Raw genomic sequence first — 7,556 nt, forward strand, 5'->3', positions numbered from 1 at the left:
TGGGAAATCACACTTTGCAATAATCTGAGCACTGTGCCCAGAAAAATACGCGTTGCGATACAGACTAGACGTCATGTTGGGGAGATCTAAAATCGAAAATACTATGTAAATAATCCATTACCTTTGATTCTCTTCATCAGATGTCACTTCCAGGTATCACAGGTCCATAACGAATGTAGTTTTGTTCAAAAAAGCTCATCATTTATGTCCAAAAATCTCCGTCTCGTTAGCACATGATGTAAGCCAGCCGGACTTCTCGTCATGAACGAGGGGAAAAAATATATTTCCGTTCGTTCAAACATGTCAAACGTTGTATAGCATAAATCATTAGGGCCTTTTTTAACCAGAACATGAATAATATTCAAGGTGGACGAATGCATAGCCTTTTATAACGTATTGGAACGAGGGTACCCAACATGAAGTAGCGCGCCAGGTGTCTAATGGGACATCACCGTTCCATGGCTCTTGTTCGGTCAGATCTCCCTCCAGAAGACTCAAAACACTTTGTAAAGGCTGGTGACATCTAGTGGAAGCAATAGGAAGTGCCAAAATATTCCTAAACCCCTGTGTCTTTCAATGGGATAGCTTTAAAGTCAATACAACACATCAGGTATCCACTTCCTGTCAGAAAATGTCTCAGGGTTTTGCCTGCCAAATGAGTTCTGTTATACTCACAGACACCATTCAAACAGTTTTGGAAACTTTAGAGTGTTTTCTATCCATATATAATAAGTATATGCATATTCTAGTTACTGGGTAGGATTAGTAACCAGATTAAATCGGGTACATTTTTTTTATCCAGACGTGCAAATGCTGCCCCCTAGACCCAACAGGTTAACTAAGCGCTGAAAAGTAGCAGGTGCATTACACATTCCAAATGGCATCACAGTATATTGTACGAAGTTATCTGGCGTAACAAAAGCCGAGATGTCAGAAGCTCGAGAGGTCAGAGGCACCTGCCAATAACCTTTTAGCAAATCTAATTTACTAACGTAAGCAGCAGAGCCAATTCTATCAATGCAGTCATCTAAGCGAGGTAGAGGAAAAGAATCAGACTTTGTAACGGCATTTACTCGACGATAGTCCGTACATAAGCGAGACGTACCATCAGGCTTAGGAACAAGAATACACAGAGAACTCCAGGAGCTGTTACTGGGTTTCGCCATGTCATTCTGTAATAAATAAGCTACCTCACTTTTCATTACTTCCCTTTTCTTTGCATTAACCCGGTACGGATGCTGACTTATAGGAACAGCGTTCCCCACATCCACGTCATGTTCCAAGATGGACGTGCGACTTGGAACATCCTGAAACACATTGAGAAAACTGTTTATCAATAAGATAAGATCCTTAGTTTGATCTTTATCCAAATGTTCTATTTGAGAGGGTAACTTTTTCAGCATCTCTGAATTACATAAGCGTTCACACTGCTGTAGCATATGGCGTAACTCCAACCCATCCTCCTTATCCTCCTCTAGGTCCCAGCCAGGCTTAAGCACCACCGCAGCCACACTGGAGATGGCGGGCTGGACCGGCTTACTTGAGGAGCTGTTGGGAGAATCACGCTTTCAGCATGTTAACATGACACATTCGGGAAGAACGCCTCCGATCTGGGGTCTTTATCACATAATTGGTGTCACTGAGTTTCTTTTCCACAAGATATGGTCCAGAAAAACGTGCTGACAGAGATGAGCCAGGGATTGGCAACAAAACTAAAACTAAACCTGGTGCAAAAGAACGGCCAACAGCCTTTTTGTCATAATGCAACTTCATGCGTTTTTGAGTAGAGGAGAGAGAGTTTTGGGCTAACGCACATGCAGCGTGCAGTCTCTCCCGCATCTTACTTACATAATTCAACACATTTTTAGGGGCGCTACTGGGTGTAGGAGATAAGATATGCTCCTTCAAAACTTTTAGCGGACCCCGTGGGGTGTGTCCAAACACAAGGTCAGCAGGGCTGAACCCTAAGGACTCTTGTATCGTTTCCCTAATAGCAAATAGGACAAAGGGCACCCCCTCATCCCAATCGGTACTGGTATCCATGCAATACTTGCGTAGCATTGCCTTCAACGTCTGATGCCAGCGTTCGAGAGCCCCTTGACTCTCCGGATGATACGAACTGGAGACCTGATGGGAAATACACAGCGTCTTTAACACATTAGAGAACAGCTTTGACATAAAGTTGGATCCCTGATCAGTTTGGATTACTTTAGGGAGTCCAAACGTAGAGAAGAACTTCACAAGTGCCTTCACCACAGTCTTAGCCGTTATTGTGCGGAGAGGAATAGACTCTGGGTATGGAGTAGCACTGCACATTATTGTTAGTAAGAACTGGTTACCTGACCTGGTTCTCGGCAACGGACCTACACAATCAATTATCACTTTTTCAAACGGTTCCCCCACCACAGGAATCGGGCAGAGCGGCGCACGAGGAACTGTTTGATTCGCTTTCCCAGTGAGTTGACATACATGGCATGTTTTACAAAATTGGACAACGTCAGACTTCAAACCTGGCCAAAAGAAATGTCGAAGGATTCGGTTATAAGTCTTCGTGATCCCTAAGTGTCCGGACCACGCCTGGTCATGGGCGAGTGACATACCTGCTGTCGGAATGGTGTAGGAACAATCACTTGACACACTTCACTCCAGTCACTAACGGTGTCATGAGCTGCCCATTTACGCATCAAAACTCCTGCTTCCATAAAGTAGGCAGTCTCTTTAGTTTTAGCTTCCTCAATGGAAATTACCGAAGCAAAACACTTGCGAAGACTGATGTCTCCCTTTTGACATTCAATCACCTTCTCGGGGGTGACAGACAAAAGAATATCATGTAATTGGGGCGCGATTTCGCTTTCCCCTGCCTTAGTTTTTACGGGGGTAAAAACTGTCGGCATTTCAGAAGGAATACTCGGTGCATTGTCTTCTACCTCAACCTTCTCAAAAATGGTACTAGCCAAATCCACCACATCTCCTAGCTTGCGAGATTGTGCCCTCGTTAACACACAAGCTGGAAAAACATGTGGAAATGCTTGAACCAATTTCTCATCTGTAGTTCTGATTTCTGGGTTGTCTACTACCTCCTAACACAGGAGTGACGTTACCACCAGCGATATCATTCCCTAGTAACAATGTGACTCCTTTTACTGGCAGTGTAGACACTACACCAACACGGAAACGTCCTGATACCAAGTCTGACACTAAGTGGACCCAGTGTAATGGTACAGGTACTGTTTTTGTCTCTATCCCCTGTAATATGACATGTGAGCCACAATACGTTTCAGGAGACCAGGGTAAAGCATCAGTAACAATTACTGACTGCGCAGCCCCGGTGTCTCGTAAGATTCGTATAAGCTTTTGCTCAGCCTGTTCTCCAGTTAATGAAACACAACCGGCAGATATAAACGGAGCATAGACAGGATCCGGTTTCTCAAATGCTGAATCAATATCACGGTCCAACGGACGAGCCATAGACTTGACTAAACCCACACTTTTCATTTTTGGTGACGGTGACAGGAACTGTTTCAATTTATTTTTCAAAACCGGGCAGTCCGCAATCACATGACCCTTTTGGTGACAGTAAAAACATTCACGGATTTCATGAAAAGGCTTAGAGTTGTCAGAGGAAAAGCGACCTGAATGAGGCACTGATGACGTAATTGTTCGGCCTTCAAAACGAGGTGCACCAAAGACAGTCTTGTGTGTCAAAGCGTACTCATCTGCCAACACTGCTGCCTGGGCCAACGTCACCACTATCTGTTCATTTAATAGAACTACAATTCTATCAGGGAGGTTGCATTTAAAATCCTCCAACAGCATCAACTCCCGAATATCAGCAAAGGTGTTAGCTTTGCTGGCTGAACACCAGCGATTAAACAGAGACTCTTTGTCCCTAGCAAACTCAACAAAAGTACGTTGAGATATTTTTTTTGTGGTTCCTGAAGCGCTGTCTATAAGCTTCAGGCACTAACTCATAAGCCCGCAACACGGTAGTTTTAACTATATCATACTGTAAACTGTCTTCCAGGGAGAGAGCAGCTACTACTTCCTGGGCTTTCCCAGACAATTTACATTGTAGCAGGAGCGGCCAAACCTCGGGTGGCCAATGTAGCGCAGCGGCCACACGCTCAAAAGCAGAGAAATAGGAATCAACTTCCGACTCTCGGAATGGAGGGACTAAAGCTATATTTTTACTTACATCAAAGTGGGCTTGATGATAAGCAGCTTGTGGAGTCGCACTGGAGCCAGCGTCTAGCTCCAGTTGTCGGATCCTCACCTCCTTGTCAATTTCCATTCTTCTAATTTCAAGTTCAAACTTCATCTGTCTCTCTTTATCTTTTTGCTCCACTTCTAACCGGGCCAGCCTCACCTTCAGCCTAGCGGTCCCGCCTGAACGACCTGAAGCAGAAGATAAAGGATCGAATCGGGGCAATGTAAAGGGGGTACGAGAAACCCCTTCCTCCGCCCTGTCCGCCGACTTGGCATTGGAAGGTCTACCCGTCTCCTCTCCTGAAGCCTCCCTCTCATCATCTTTCATCGAAAGAATGTGTTCTCTCACTAAACCCTCCCTGACTAGCACCAAAAGCTCAGCCTTTAGGGCTTTCTCAGGGATAACAAACCCATAATGGTCAGCTACAGCTAAAAGGTCTGCTTTCCGAAACTTCACCAAAGAATCAACAGAGGGCGCTTCAAAAAACTTGGAGATGGCTGAGGCAGCCATCTTGTACACAGAAGTCCACTAAACACACATAAACTAAACTAGTCACCCAAACTCACAACCTACCATCACACTTCAATCACAAATCACAGAGAGCTCAGTGCAGCAGGGTTCGTGGGTTTAATGGAATCCCGGATGAGCCCCCATTATGTTACGCACGCCTCTAGAAAGAGGGAACGCAACACCCTACTACAACTTAACTCTCCGTGGTGTGAAAAAGGTATAGAAGTGTAGGTGTGAGCAAGGATGACAAAAAGGCAGAGAATACCGTTAACAGGGAATTTATTCCTTCACGCGGTAAGGTTGGGGAAAAGGGGCTGGACGGAACCAAAGCAAAGACAGTAAATATCAAAGCCCCCTCTCCTACCTTACCTGCCTACCCACTACTTTCCTAACTAGCACCACCTGGTGCACTAACCAAAATACAGGGGATGGTCCACCCAGGTCTTTCCTTGTGTGCATAGACAGTAAACTACTACGGGTATATGTATGCCCGCGGGCCTCTTGCCTAAGCACTCCCTAGGTGCCTTCCCCTTCCCCCCTGGGAACAAATGAAACAGAATATGCCAAATGTCTTTACAACAAACTGAGAAAAAAACACTAACTCAGGACATTAAAGAAGCTCTCTCTGAGCAACAAACTAACACAGAAAATTACAATCAGCTCTCACAGCAACAACTACACAGTACATACCAAATGTCTTAGCAACAACCAACATGCTATAACACTCAGCCATTATCTGTGTCTCCCAGCAAATATCTCTCTGCCATCATCTGTGTGTCTCCTCCTCTGAGCAAAAGCACACTGGCTTATATAGCGTTAGGTGGGGTTGTTAACCTCTCTGGGCTAGGCGGGACGAATTCGTCCCACCTACGTAACAGCCACTTGCAGCCTGTGGCGCGATTTTCAAAACATTAAAAATCCTATTACTTCAATTTCTCAAACATATGACTATTTTACAGCTATTTAAAGACAAGACTCTCGTTAATCTAACCACACTGTCCGATTTCAAAAAGGCTTTACAACGAAAGCAAAACATTAGATTATGTCAGCAGAGTACCCAGCCAGAAATAATCAGACACCCATTTTTCAAGCTAGCATATAATGTCACAAAAACCCAGAAGACAGCTAAATGCAGCACTAACCTTTGATGATCTTCATCAGATGACACACCTAGGACATTATGTTATACAATACATGCATGTTTTGTTCAACCAAGTTCATATTTATATCAAAAACCAGCTTTTTACATTAGCATGTGACGTTCAGAACTAGCATACCCCCCGCAAACCTCCGGTGAATTTACTAAATTACTCACGATAAACGTTCACAAAAAAACATAACAATTATTTTAAGAATTATAGATACAGAACTCCTTTGTGCAATCGAGGTGTCCGATTTTAAAATAGCTTTTCGGTGAAAGCACATTTTGCAATATTCTGAGTACATAGCCCAGCCATCACGGCTAGCTATTTAGACACCCACCAAGTTTAGCCCTGACCAAACTCCGATTTACTATTACAAAAGTTTGATTACCTTTGGTGTTCTTCGTCAGAATGCACTCCCAGGACTGCTACTTCAATAACAAATGTTGGTTTGGTCCAAAATAATCCATCGTTATATCCAAATACACTATCCGAAGTGTAAATAAGGGTCACGAGCATGGCGCATTTCGTGACAAAAAAAATCAAAATATTCCATTACCGTACTTCGAAGCATGTCAACCGCTGTTTAAAATCCATTTTTATGCCTTTTTTCTCGTAAAAAAGCGATAATATTCCGACCGGGAATCTGCGTTTAGGTAAACAGACGAAAGAAAACAAAGCATGAGGTCGACTCGGGCACGCGCCTGAGTCTCACAGTACTGTAACCAGCCACTACCCAAACGCGCCACTTTTTTTCAGCCAGAGCCTGCAAAGCCACGATTCAGCTTTTTGCCGCCTTCTGAGAGCCCATGGGAGCCGTAACAGCAGAGAAGTGTCACGTAACAGCAGAGATCCTCTGTAATGGATAGAGATAATCAAGAAGGGCAAGAAATTGTCAGACAGGGCACTTCCTGCATGGAATCTTCTCAGGTTTTGGCCTGCCAAATGAGTTCTGTTATACTCACAGACACCATTCAAACAGTTTTAGAAACTGGAGTGTTTTCTATCCAAAGCTAATAATTATATGCATATTCTAGTTACTGGGCAGGAGTAGTAACCAGATTAAATCGGGTACGTTTTTTATCCGGCCGTGTCAATACTGCCCCCTAGCCCTAACAGGTTAAAAACAGCCCTAATTGGTCCTATATAACGCTAACCCTGGCTTCATGTCCTCATCTTGGTTCTACCCTATCCCTAGCTTCAACCTTAACCAAAACCCTAACCTTGACCCTAACCCAAACCTTAAACCTAACCATAGCTTCATGTCCACACCCCGGTTCAACTTCAAACCTAACCATAACCCTAACCCTTTACTGTACTGTACCATCACAGCCAGGGAAAACATATACAGTATACTGTATACCTAATGTTGAAACAAGGGAAACACTAATACAGATAATGCAGTGGGTCAAAGGGTAAGTGATTAGCATAACATAGCATCAAATTATGAGTGGCGAATTCTGCATTAATTGTAGATTATTACTACAAACTTTGACATAAAAAGAGTTATCCATAAATACACTTATAAAGCTGAATTTCAAATCAGAATGTACCACCTGTTTGCAGAACTGTAAGGGAAAAATTATGGAAATCTGATTGAAGCAACATGGCTTCATAGCTACCCAAATGCTGATGAAATATGGATGATGTATAGCTGAGCAAACTCTTTATTTGAGTATATCCTACAGTAATAGCGT

Source organism: Salmo salar, chromosome 01 (assembly GCF_965601325.2).
Source record: "Salmo salar chromosome 01, fSalSal1, whole genome shotgun sequence".
Lineage (NCBI taxonomy): Eukaryota > Metazoa > Chordata > Actinopteri > Salmoniformes > Salmonidae > Salmo > Salmo salar.